The 14,076-nt window shown below is 43.4% G+C and overlaps 1 non-coding gene across 1 annotated transcript; it reads left to right on the top strand.

The window, feature by feature from the left end:
• The first annotated feature begins 13,253 nt into the window (after positions 1-13,253).
• LOC123140175 (U1 spliceosomal RNA) lies at positions 13,254-13,414 on the top strand. Its single transcript, XR_006469829.1, has one exon. It is a non-coding gene; the product is annotated as a U1 spliceosomal RNA (small nuclear RNA).
• Positions 13,415-14,076: the final 662 nt, after the last annotated feature.

Genomic DNA, 14,076 nt, shown 5'->3' with positions numbered 1-14,076 from the left:
ACCACGTAATTCCGTTGAGATGACACCGTATGAATTATGGTTTAGAGAAACCTAAGTTGTCGTTTCTTAAAAGTTTGGGGCTGCGACACTTATATGAAAAGGTTTCAGGTTGATAAGCTCGAACCCAAAGCGGATAAAATGCATCTTCATAGGAAACCCAAAACAGTTGGGTATACCTCCTAATTCAGATCCGAAAGCAATATGGATTGTTTCTAGAATCGGGTCCTTTCTCGAGGAAAGGTTTCTCTCGAAAGAATTGAGTGGGAGGATGGTGGAGACTTGATGAGGTTATTGAACCATCTCTTCAACTAGTGTGTGGCAAGGCACAGGAAGTTGTTCCTGTGGCACCTACACCAATTGAAGTGGAAGCTTATGATATTGATCATGAAACTTCGGATCAAGTCACTCCCAAACCTCGTAGGATGACAAGGATGCGTACTACTTCAGAGTGGTACGTAATCCTGTCTTGAAGGTCATGTTGCTAGACAACAATGAACCTACGAGCTATGGAGAAGCGATGGTGGGCCCGGATTCCGATAAATGGCTTGAGGCCATAAAAAATCCGAGAGAGGATCCATGTATGAAAACAAAGTGTAGACTTTGGCAGAACGGCTCGATGGTCGTAAGGCTAATGAGTACAGATGGATTTCAAAAGGAAGACGGACAATGATGGTAAATGTCACCATTAAGAAAGCTCGACTTGTCGTTAAGATGTTTTCCGACAAGTTCAAGGAGTTGACTACGATGAGATTTTCTCACTCGTAGCGATGCTAAGAGTCTGTTGGAATTATATTAGCATTAGCTGCATTTATGAAATCTGGCAGACGGATGTCAAAACGAGTTTCCTTACCAGTTTTCGTAAGGAAAGGTTGTATGTAATACAATCAGAAAGTTTTTGTCGATCCTAAGGATGCTAAAAGGTATGCTAGCTCCAGCGATCCTTCTAAGGACTGGAGAGAGCATCTCGGAGTTGGAATGTATGCTTTGATGATGATCAAAGATTTTGGTGTATACAAAGTTTATGAGAAACTTGTATTTCCAAAGAAGTGAGTGGGAGCACTATAGAATTTCTGATGAGTATATGTTGATCAGAAATGATGTAGAATTTCTAGAAAGCATATAGGGTTATTTGAAAGGTGTTTTTCAATAGAAAACCTGGATTAAGCTACTTGAACATTGAGCATCAAGATCTATAAGGATAGATCAAAACGCTTAATAGTACTTTCAAATGAGCACATACCTTGACATGATCTTGAAGGTGTTCAAGATGGACCAGTCAAAGAAGAAGTTCTTGCCTGGGTTGTAAGGTACGAAGATAAGACTTAAAGCTCGACCACGGCAGAATAGAGAGAAAGGACGAAGGTCGTCCCCTATGCTTAAGACGTAGGCTCTTCAGTATGCTATGCTGTGTACCGCACCTGAAGTGTGCCTTGCCATGAGTCAGTCAAGGGGTACAAGAGTGATCCATGAATGGATCACAGGACAGCGGTCAAAGTTATCCTTAGTAACTAGTGGACTAAGGAATTTTCTCGATTATGGAGGTGGTAAAAGAGTTCGTCGTAAAGGGTTACGACGATACAAGCTTGACACCTATCCGGATAGCTCTGAGTAGAGAGACCGGATACATATAATGGAGCAATAATTTAGAATAGCTCCAAGTAGAACAGTTGTTTGGAATAGCTCCAAATAGAGCGTGGTAGCTGCATCTAGGAGATGACATAGAGATTTGTAAAGCACACACGGATCTGAAAGGTTCAGACCCGTTGACTAAAACCTCTCTCACAAGCAACATGATCAAACATAAAACTCATTGAGTGTTAATCACATAGTGATGTGAACTAGACTACTGACTCTAGTAAACTCTTGGGTATTAGTCACATGGCGATGTGACCTGTGAGTGTTAATCACATGGCGATGTGAACTAGATTATTGACTCTAGTGCAAGTGGGAGACTGTTGGAAATATGCCCTAGAGGCAATAATAAAAGTGTTATTATTATATTTCTTTGTTCATGATAATAGTCTTTTATTCATGCTATAACTGTATTATCCGGAAATCGTAATACACGTGTGAATACATAGACCACAATATGTCCCTAGTGAGCCTCTAGTTGACTAGCTCGTTGTGATCAACAGATAGTCATGGTTTCCTGGCTATGGACATTGGATGTCGTTGATAACGGGATCACATCATTAGGAGAATGATGTGATGGACAAGACCCAATCCTAAGACTAGCACAAAGATCGTGTAGTTCGTTTGCTAGAGCTTTGCCAATGTCAAGTATCTCTTCCTTTGACCATGAGATCGTGTAACTCCTGGATACCGTAGGAGTGCTTTGGGTGTATCAAACGTCACAACGTAACTGGGTGACTATAAAGGTGCACTACAGGTATCTCCGAAAGTATCTATTGTTTTATGCGGATCGAGACTGGGATTTGTCACTCCGTGTAAACGGAGAGGTATCTCTGGGCCCACTCGGTAGGACATCATCATATGCGCAATGTGACCAAGGAGTTGATCACGGGATGATGTGTTACGGAACGAGTAAAGTGACTTGCCGGTAACGAGATTGAACAAGGTATTGGATACCGACGATCGAATCTCGGGCAAGTAACATACCGATAGACAAAGGGAATTGAATACGGGATTGATTGAGTCCTTGACATCGTGGTTCATCCGATGAGATCATCGTGGAACATGTGGGAGCCAACATGGGTATCCAGATCCCGCTGTTGGTTATTGACCGGAGAACGTCTCGGTCATGTCTGCATGTCTCCCGAACCCGTAGGGTCTACACACTTAAGGTTCGATGACGCTAGGGTTATAAAGGAAGCTTGTATGTGGTTACCGAATGTTGTTCGGAGTCCCGGATGAGATCCCGGACGTCACGAGGAGTTCCGGAATGGTCCGGAGGTAAAGATTTATATATAGGAAGTCCTGTTTCGGCCATCGGGACAAGTTTCGGGGTCATCGGTATTGTACCGGGACCACCGGAAGGGTCCCGGGGGCCCACCGGGTGGGGCCACCTGCCCCGGGGGGCCACATGGGCTGTAGGGGGTGCGCCTTGGCCTACATGGGCCAAGGGCACCAGCCCCAAGAGGCCCATGCGCCTAGGGAACCCTAGAGGGAAGAGTCCTCGAGGGGGAAGGCACCTCCGAGGTGCCTTGGGGAGGATGGACTCCTCCCCCCCTCTTGGCCGCACCCCTTTCTTGGAGTAGGGGGCAAGGCTGCGCCTCCCCCCTCTCCCCTGCCCCTATATATAGTGGAGGGAAGGGAGGGCATCCATACCTGATCCCTTGGCGCCTCCCTCCCTCCCGTGACACCTCCTCCTCTCCCGTAGGTGCTTGGCGAAGCCCTGCAGGATTGCCACGCTCCTCCATCACCACCACGCCGTTGTGCTGCTGTTGGATGGAGTCTTCCTCAACCTCTCCCTCTCTCCTTGCTGGATCAAGGCGTGGGAGACGTCACCGGGTTGTACGTGTGTTGAACGCGGAGGTGCCGTCCGTTCGGCACTTGATCATCGGTGATTTGAATCACGACGAGTACGACTCCATCAACCCCGTTCACTTGAACGCTTCCGCTTAGCGATCTACAAGGGTATGTAGATGCACTCTCCTTTCTACTCGTTGCTGGTCTCTCCATAGATAGATCTTGGTGATTCGTAGGAAAATTTTGAATTTCTGCTATGTTCCCCAACACAATATGTGAAAAGCTCATAGGCATTGGATCAGTGATGGATAATTATGTCGGATGTGATTCTTCATGCAATAGTTATAACATAGGGTGACACAGAACTAGCTCCAATTCATCAACGTAATGTAGGCATGTATTCCGAATATAGTCATATGTGCTTATGGTAAAGAACTTGCATGACACCTTTTATCCTACCCTCCCATGGCAGCGGAATCCTATTGGAAACTAAGGGATATTAAGGCCTCCTTTTAATAGAGTACCGGACCAAAACATTAACACATAGTGAATACATGAACTCCTCAAACTACGGTCATCATCTGGAGTGGTCCCGATTATTTTCACTTCGGGGTTGCCGGATCATAACACACAGTAGGTGACTATAGACTTGCAAGATTGAATCAAGAACTCACATAAATTGATGAAAACATAATAGGTTCAGATTTGAACTCATGGCACTCGGGCCCTAGTGACAAGCATTAAGCATAGCAAAGTCATAGCAACATCAATCTCAAAGCATAGTGTATACTAGGGATCAAACCCTAACAAAACTAACTCGATTACATGGTAAATCTCATCCAACCCATCACCGTCCAGCAAGCCTACGAAGGAATTACTCACGCACGGCAGCGAGCATCATGAACTTGGTTATGGAGGATGGTTGATGATGACGACGATGACGGAATCCCCTCTCCGGAGCCCCGAACGTACTCCAGATCAGCCCTCCCGAGAGAGTTTAGGGCTTGGCGGCGGCTCCGTATCGTAAAACACGATGAATCCTACTCTCTGATTTTTTTTCTCCCCGAACGTGAATATATGGAGTTGGAGTTGAGGTCGGTGGAGCACCAGGGGGCCCACGAGGCAGGGGGCGCATCCAGGGGGTAGGGCGCACCCCCCACCCTCGTGGACAGGGTGTGGTCCCCTAGCCTTGATTCTTTCGCCAATATTTTTTATTAATTCCAAAAATAACTTCTGTGGAGTTTCAGGTCATTCCAAGAACTTTTATTTCTGCACAAAAATAACACCATGGCAGTTCTGCTGAAAACAACGTCAGTCCGGGTTAGTTCCATTCAAATCATGCAAGTTAGAGTCCAAAACAAGGGCAAAAGTGTTTGGAAAAGTAGATACGATGGAGACGTATCAACTCCCCCAAGCTTAAACCTTTGCTTGTCCTCAAGCAATTCAGTTGACAAACTAAAAGTGATAAAGAAAAACTTTTACAAACTCTGTTTTCTCTTATTGTTTTAAATATGTAAAGCCAGCATTCAAGTTTTCAGCAAAGATTATGAACTAACCATATTCACAATAACACTTAGGTCTCATGTTTACTCATATCAATGGCATAATCAACTAGCGAGCAATAATAATAAATCTCGGATGACAACACTTTCTGAAAACAATCATAATATGATATGACAAGATGGTATCTCGCTAGCCCTTTCTGAGACCGCAGAACATAAACGCAGAGCACCCCTGAAGATCAAAGACTAACTAAACATTGTAATTCATGGTAAAAGAGATCCAGTCATAGTCATACTCAATATAAATTAATAGTAATGCATGCAAATGACAACGGTGCTCTCCAACTGGTGCTTTTTAATAAGAGGATGATGACTCAACATAAAAGTAAATAGATAGGCCCTTCGCAGAGGGAAGCAGGGATTTGTAGAGGTGTGAGAGCTCGATTTTGAAATAGAGATAAATAATATTTTGAGCGGAATACTTTCATTGTCAACATAAAAACAAAGAGATCTCGATATCTTCCATGGCGTGAAAGGTCGGAGGTGTGCAATATCTTCGAGAGGAATTGCTTCTTGGAGAATGAAAAGAGCGGACTCGTTGAATTGATGGTCTGCGGCTTCTCTAGGAGTGAAGTTGCTTGGGTCATGTGGGTAGAAACCTTGCTCAATAATTCTCCAAAGATTAGTAGAACTATGATTTAAATGGCGTTTAAAGAGATACACCCAAGAAGCAAAATCCTCATTTTTCACAAGCTTAGGAGGAGGACCAACATGATTCATGTGAGTTGAGGGAATCGGTCCTCCATAAGTAAGTGGAGGTTCAACATGGGCAAAGATGCCACTCCCACTTCTACCACTAGGCATAAGAGCATGCTCACTACTAGCTTCCCCTTTTTGGAGTTAGCATCCATCACCTTGTTAGCGGGATCAACCACTACCAATGGTTTGGCGGATAATTTAAGCCCATCAAGAAACTCCTTAAACATGCCTTTAATCTCGGCCATCATGGAGGTTTTCAATGTGTCCATAGCCACATTGAACTCCTGATGAGAGACCGAGGATCCCGCATCGGCCGCGGACAGAGTGGGATTCGCACCAGGGTGGTCCTTCACCTCGTCCGTGGTCTCAACCATACTCTTCGGACGGCAAAGTCCTTAAGAAAGAGACGAGGCTCTGATACCAATTGAAGGATCGACATGGTTCACTAGAGGGGGTGAATAGGCAACTAACAATTTTTAGCTTTTTTTTACCAACTTAAACTTAGCATCGAAGTAGGTTGTCTAGATGTGCAACTAGGTGAAAAACCTATATCATGCAATAACAACAAGCACACAAGCAAGCTAGGGAAACAACACAATATAAGCTTGCACAAGTAAAGGTAAGAAATAACCAATAGCGAAGTCGGTGGAGACGAGGATGTGTTACCAAGGTTCCTTCCCTTTGAGAGGAAGTACATCTCCGTTGGAGCGGTGTGGAGGCAAAATGCTTCCCAAGAAGCCACTATGGCCACCGTATTCTCCTCATGCCCTCACACAATGCGAGATGTCATAATTCCACTATTGGTGCTCTTGAAGGTGGCGACTGAACCTTTACAAACAAGGTTGGGGCTATCTCCACAACTTAATTGGAGGCTCACAACAATACCACAGAGCTTGACCACAATGGAATGTGGCTCCGAGGTGACCTCAACCGTCTAGGGTGCTCAAACACCCAAGAGTAACAAGATCTGCAAGGGATTAGAGGAGGAATCAAATTTCTCTAGGTGGAAGTGCAGATCCGGGCCTTCTCAACCAATCCCTAAAGAATCAACAAGTTTGATTGGCTAGGGAGAGAGATCGAGCAAAAATGAGCTTTGGAGCAACAATGGAGCTTGGGGGAAAAGAAGTAGGTCAACTTGGAGAAGAAGACCTCCTTTTCTAGTGGGGGGATCAATCCAACCGTTACCCCTTTTCAGCCTACACAGAGTGGTACTACTACTTAGTGGGGCGGTACTGCCACTGGTGCCAGCGGTACTACCGCGACCCCCAGTGGTACTACTGTGGTGACTGCGAGTAGAGGCCTCAGAGGGGGAACGAGAGGGAGAGAGAGGGTTTGGGCGGCACTATTAGTGGTGGTAGCCGCGGTACTACCGCTCACGGGAGGTACTACCGCTACTATTGTTACCCGACATGAGGAGAGCACCCTCGAATCGAGGCGGTGGCAGTGCCAACCAAGGATGGTACTGCTGCAGATGCATCCAAGCGGTACTACCGCTATAGAACAGCGGTACTGCCGCTTGAGGTCCATGGGCGGTACTACCGCTAGCACCTCACAACCTCCACTTCGATGAAATCACAAACTCCAAGGAGAGGAAATGAGCTCGGGGTGCAAAGATGAAGTATACGTGTTGATTCCACCCTAGCCTTTCTAAAGCGGACCCCCTCTTGATAGTACGGTGTCCCCTATGACTCAAGTCCACCAAAACTGAGATGAAAGGGACTACACCGTCTTCACTTCAAACTCCGAGGGGCAAATCGTCTTGTGCCTAGACATGAGATATATGAAATGCTCAACGCACACGATTAGTCTGCAAAAGCATTACCATCAATCACCAAAACCACATAGGGAGAAATATGCCCACGTCTTCTTGGAGCTCCATGTTCTAACAAGCACTAGTTGAAAAAGTGCTAGCCACAACTTTCATTGGTGGCGCGCCATTTTCCATCCACGCCAGCACTATTAATTTCAAATAGTGCTAGCATAGACCAGATCAGCACGTCAGCTTTACAAGCATAGTGCTGGCGTTGCTTTTTTGGAAACGCCACAAATCTATTGGCCCATATGCACTCACTGTTTGGAAAGCACTGGTGACGTTGGCTTTCTTTGCACACCATAGTTAATTTGTTAGTGTTGGCGTTCTTTTTCTTTGCACGCCAGAAACACGTTTCCCATTTTATAAAGTGTTTTAAGTATTTAATTACATTATGATTTTTTGTCATCATTATTTTTATAGTTTTTATCATTTTAGGAATTTTATTTCTTTACCACCAGTTCAAATTTTGAGTCTTTTATTTTGTTAAGTCTTTCATTAATTTTAGTCTTTTTTTATTTGGCCTGTGATTAGCTATGGTATTGCCACTTTATCCAACACCAGCGATAACCTAGTAAAACTTAGTAAAAGACCTAAGTCGCCGCTCTCTCTCAGTTCACACCCCACACGTCCCGGTTGTAGACAAAACTCCCCCTGGACCAAAGCAGTCGTTGCCGCCCCATCAATGCCCCATCGCTGCCCCTCGCCGGCACCAAGGTTAGATCCACTACTCCTCCATTCGCGGACACGCCAAATGGTCGGGATTTGCTTTGTGTCATGTAGATTCCAAAATTAGTTGCATGTATTGCTTTGTGTAGAAATTGTAGTGATAATCTTCCGATTGCTATTGTGTAGAATCCGATATTTATAATGCATTTTTACTTGTGTGTCTCCCCTCCGTTGGCAGATCTGAGCTACTCTTGTATGGGACTCTTATACATTCATACAGTATTTGATTCATCCAAATTTAATACTTATCCATTGCTAGCAGTCGACACCAGACTTTCATCTCTATATTCTTCAAAGTTATCATTTTAGTTTTCTTTTCACGTTTCTGTATAGGTTGACTGGTATAGGTAAATCAAATAGCTTTGCATACAAAAGTTAATCTTATATATGATAGTATGTGTGTATAGAAGTCAGTTTGCTATATCTTATTTATCAAAATAGATTCATAATTTTATCTATTCTACTTAGTTAACAAAATCATGTCTTTCCAACACATGCACCATTCACTATAAAAGTATCTGATTTTGTTTTGATACAGCTCACACCAAGTATTTTATAATGAAACTTTACAAATCATGTCTTTCCAACACATGAACTACTTTACATTGCATATTATTCTTGATCATATACGTGATGTGTTTGTAGGTCATGGCTAATTCTGGAGGCAACAACGAGTCGGTGTGCGATGTGGACATGGCCAACAATGAATTCTTAAACACTTTTGGGTATGTCATCAAGAGCGTGCAAGGGGCAAATGACGATCTAAAGGGGGAGATTAAAGAGCTATGCAAGGATGATGTTCGGCTCATTCAGGAGACTAATCAGCTTAGGAACGAGAGGGATAAGCTCATCGAGGATCGGGATAAACTGAAGGAGGAGAGGAGACCTGAGAGGATTGACCTGAAGATGGGCATAGATCATTTCAGAAGATAAGGAGAGGCGGATAGAAAGAAGCTTCTCCAGCTGGGCATACTCCTTGATGAAGATTAGTTTTTTAAGTAGCTAGCTAGTTCATCTTATTAGTTGATGATGATAGAGTAACTAGAGTACTTGAGTGAACTTTTGTGAAGTTTAATATCAACTTGTTGAGTTTATGAGCCTCTTATGTAATGATTATCTATTAAGTAAGTACCTAGTGTTGATGATTATATTGTGTTCAGTAGTATCTATCAAGTAAGTAGCTAGTGTTGATGAGTAAAAAAATATTACCAAAAAACCATTTGCTGGTGTTGGACGAGCAGGCACGCCAGAGTTATGATGAACTTAGTGCTGGCACTGGACTGGTGGTACGCCAGCATGATGTAGGATACTGCTGACATGTCCTCCGACGCCACCACTACATTTTAGCAATGGCGACATATTAGTGGCGTCGTGTCACTATGCCAGCAAGGCTGTTTTTGGCACGCCATAGCTAGGCTTTTCTCCACTAGTGAGGGTATCGAATGATGGCCCGTCGAGATTGAAGTGCACCAAAAGCTCGCTCCACATCCTCCCTAGCACTATATTGTGCTTGGGCAAACCGAACCCTCTTCTCGCCTACCGGATTGGAGATTGTGTTCACAAGAGTTGACCACTGAGGATAGATACTATTAGCAAGATAGTATCCCTTGTTGTTGTGGTGGCCACTGATCTCAAAGTTGAGCTATGGCCGGTTGCCTTCTGCAAGTCTTCCGAACACCGGAGAGCGCTGAAGCACGTGGATGTCATTGTGAGAACCAGCCATGCCGGAAAAAAGAGTGTCAAATTCAGAGATCCTGTCAAGCCACAACTTCAAGTATGAGAGTTCAACCTTTAACATCCACTTATATTGCCTCTGCCAAGAAGATAGTGAGTTCTTTCACTTTCAGTGCATACTATGTATGCTACCAAGCATTTCCGGGAAGCCTTTGTCTGCATTGATTGCCAGCAACCGGGTTGTATCCACAACATTTGGCTCTCTCGAGTACTCTAGGCCAAACATTTCTACCACAGTCTTGCAGAACGTGTACAATGACGCAAGGAATGTGGACTCACTCATGCAGACATACTCATCAACAAGATCACTAGGAATTTGCATGCAAGCATTCGAATAGTTGTAGTGCATTACTGGTAAGAGGAGAAGCCAACCATTCCAAGTGCATCCTCCTTGCATCTAAAGTAATCATCATACTCCTCCACTCCCTCCTGAATACGGTTGAACACATGTATCGCCATCCGAAAAGCGGCGGTGGAAAAGCTTGGGATTATAAAGTGGGTATGTGCATTGAAAGTAATCAACAAAGAGTAGGCAATAGTCGCTCTCTTTGTTGCGATTCAGCGCCAGAGCGTGGTCTGAGATCGACCCCTAAGCCTCGCCAGCTGCCTAGCAATGTGATCACTGACGACCATAGTCACAACTAGAGTAGCCTTATCATTTGACGATGAATCGTCTGATGAACACATGAAGTTTTGAAAAACAACTCATCCCCACTATCCATGGTACCTTGCGGGCAAAAATTCGAACACCTTGCGGGCGTGATGGATTAGTGGCCGGTGAAGAGTCCCATGCCTCTCCATCATACAGGCGGGCCTATGGAAGTGGAGTCAGTCGTGGAGTGACGCCGACGGACATGAAGAAAGGCCGATGACCATGCAGACGAGCGGGTGGTGTGGCAGTCAAGGTGCTACAACGGCGGAGAAAAGAGATTACCAACGTCGTTAATAGTAGGCATTGGATGCAGCGTGGAGGTGGGGGCGTCCGCGAGGGTGGCGGCCTGGGCAGCGTACAACCGGCCGGAAGTGGGCGGCGCGACAACGAGGGCGGCATGGCCAGAGGTGTCGGGTGTGGAAGAGGGAGGTGGAGATGGCCAATGTGCCACCAACGGGTGGGCGAGGGGGAGGACAAGGGCGGGCATCGCACTGGTCCGCGCCGACGCAAACCCGACCCAAATTTGGGCGGGAAATGGGTTGCGGGCGGACGGTGCATTGGGCCGCATTTTTTGTCTTTTGACTCAAACGGACGCATGCAGACAAAATGGGTCGACACGTCAGAGTTTCCACGACTGTGAAGCTAATATTTTTTACCCCCTCATGGGAAGGATGAACATTGTTGTCTTTGCCGACAATCATGTAACTACCACTACGAGCCCGACTCGACGCACTTGTTTTGTTTTGAAACACTGTCAAATTGTATTTACGTTAAAGAACTCAAAAATAAATAAAATGCATTTCCATTACAGTATTTTGTTTGGATAAACGATTTGGACGACAATTCACAAACATAAATCATATGCATAGCAAGCACATGTCATACATAGATTCATCCATCGCCTGCACTTGGCATCATTACAAATTTACATAAATAAAACCCGAACAAAAGAAATGCACTGCTCACTTCGGCTTCAACCTTTATTACTAACAAAATCAATACTTTGCTTATTACGAAGACAACACTGCTTGAACCAAATAAGTTTGTATAATGCATTGTTCCTGACATGAAGACAATTCATTCCCCAAATATGTAACATATTATATAAAAGCTTGCTCTGGTCGGTGATTGGTACTCCTAAGGGCATCCAGAGTGTGGATATTTTCCGCCTCTAAGGCTGCCCCCAAGTCTCTAAACATTGCCACTATACACTGCATCCTCTGCCTCTAAGCCAAAGAAAACTTGGAGACGCCTCCAAGCTAAGCGCCCGCCTCCAAGGCTTCTTGCTGAATAAAATACTCCACTGTCCCCACTTGCCAGAGTTAATTGTAGGAGGGGGTGATGGGTTGGTTGACAAAGGTAGCATATATTATTCAGTTAGTTGTAGGAGGGGTGATGGGTTTGGCACTAAAGATAGAGGCTACACATTGCGCAGTTTTCAGCTGAGATTAGAGGCATGACCATGGGTCCAGTTTAGAGGCAGGCTTGCCTCTAGACATTGTGGATGCTCTAATTGGATAGTCACGGTTTTCATGATATTCACGAATATCCTTTCAAACAGAAAAACAATATTCAGGAATGACGAACTGTTGATGAAGATGTTTGGGGATTTGGTAGATGTCCTTGGCGTCGTTGAATAAGTTGGGTACTCCCTCAGGAGCTTCTTGTTGCACTTGAAGTGAACAGCATAGACCTGGAGAAACGAACCGTGGGTCAACAATCAAAATGTATGTTTTGACATGGAAAGTCGTAGCATTAGATTTTTTTAGTGCGTGATATGGTTTTCGCTAATAGAAGTTTGGAAGAATAGTTTGATGCATGAAACTGAAATTTAAGTGGATATTCTGGATATAAAATGCATGTGTTGAATTTAATTACTCCCTCTGATTCATATTAATTGTTATTCACCTTTTCTTATTTCTTTTTCTTTCATTTTTATTTAATTATATTTATTTATTTATTTTTATTTATTTCATCATTTTTAGTGTTTTATTTACTTTTCCTTTATTTTCCTCCATTTTTTGTTCAGTTTCATTTTTTTCTCTTTTCTATATATACTTTTTGTACTATGAACATTTGCAAATAAACAATGAATGAATTTTGAAATATGCATTGAATATTTTTAGTATATAAGAAATGCTTTTTATTTTAATATATTTTGAACATTTTCCATGTACACAACGATTTTTTTTAAATGCACCCTAAACATTTTTTGAATATGCAATGAACATTTTTTAACACATGATGAGTTGTTTCGAAATACATGTTTAAAAGAAGTCACAATACTGTTTCTGATATTTAATTTGCTTTAAAATTACTTTTTATAAACATATTTCTAAATTTCTATGATCCTTTAACCTGTTAATTAATGTAGATTGCTTTCCAAAAGTTAAAAAAAATCAAAAAAAAGAGGGGCGCTCCCCTTCCAGCCCACCTCAGCTTCGAACAACGAGGCTGGTTGGCCCATGTAAGTACATTGGCCCAATGCGTACTATTCAGTTTGAATTAGGCCCCATCTTTGAAGCCGAGGCCGCAGGACAGATGCACTAATTAACGTTATTAGTACCACCTCGCTTGCTACAGCACGATGGAGGGAGCACCCTCACTATATAATCAGCCCCTAGTGCTCCGTCGTAACATACTTACCTGGACGGGGTCTATGGCCGATCAAGAAGGGTCATGGCCTAGGCTAGTGGCCAACATTGCACTTGGTTGGTGGGTTGGCCTATCATCTCCCCAAGTGGAAGAATGAACGTCATAATTTGTGATAGAGAGGGTACGCGTTCGCGCGGCCCCTGCCAATTTCTAAATTAAAATTTTGATGAATGTTGTATAAACTTGTAGGTTTCAAATTTTACACTTTCTTTGTTTCTAAATACAAGTCTTTTTTACAGATTTGAATAAGAACTAGGGTGCACATTCACCCATTTTTCTTTCTATGTAATCTGTATTGAAATCTCTGAAAACACTTACGTAGAGAACACCTGTTTTGGGGGGAAAACAAAGTGTATTTCACAATTTAAACTTTGTAAAACATGTCAGTGCGAAATACTAAAATTGATGATAATGTCACCCTTTCGGGAGTGTGGAGTGCACTGCGGTGATATGATGATGGAGAGGAGATGATGCAGGCGCGTTTGTTCAACTTCGTCTCTTTTCTATTCCCTGTAACTTTTTATGAGACGGTTTTTTAGTCGGAAGGAATATTTGTGAAAGCCTCTGTATGATATTGTGTGTGTGTCTTTTGCGGATTAGCATGGTGCGTTTTTCTCATTAATATAGTTCAGTGATTTCTAAATTTGATTTGATATTTTTGGTGTAATACAACCATGGATATTTTTTGTCTTGGTTTACATCTATGTTGTCGTCTGGAACGGGATCAGATGGTGAATACTGCTTCTTTCTGCACTCATCTGATTGCACTTCTTCGCTCCATCTTTCTTTTAAGGTTTGTAGTTCTC

The sequence above is a fragment of the Triticum aestivum genome, chromosome 6B (genome assembly GCF_018294505.1).
Source record: "Triticum aestivum cultivar Chinese Spring chromosome 6B, IWGSC CS RefSeq v2.1, whole genome shotgun sequence".
Taxonomy (NCBI): domain Eukaryota; kingdom Viridiplantae; phylum Streptophyta; class Magnoliopsida; order Poales; family Poaceae; genus Triticum; species Triticum aestivum.
This window is presented reverse-complemented; position numbering and strand designations above follow the sequence as displayed.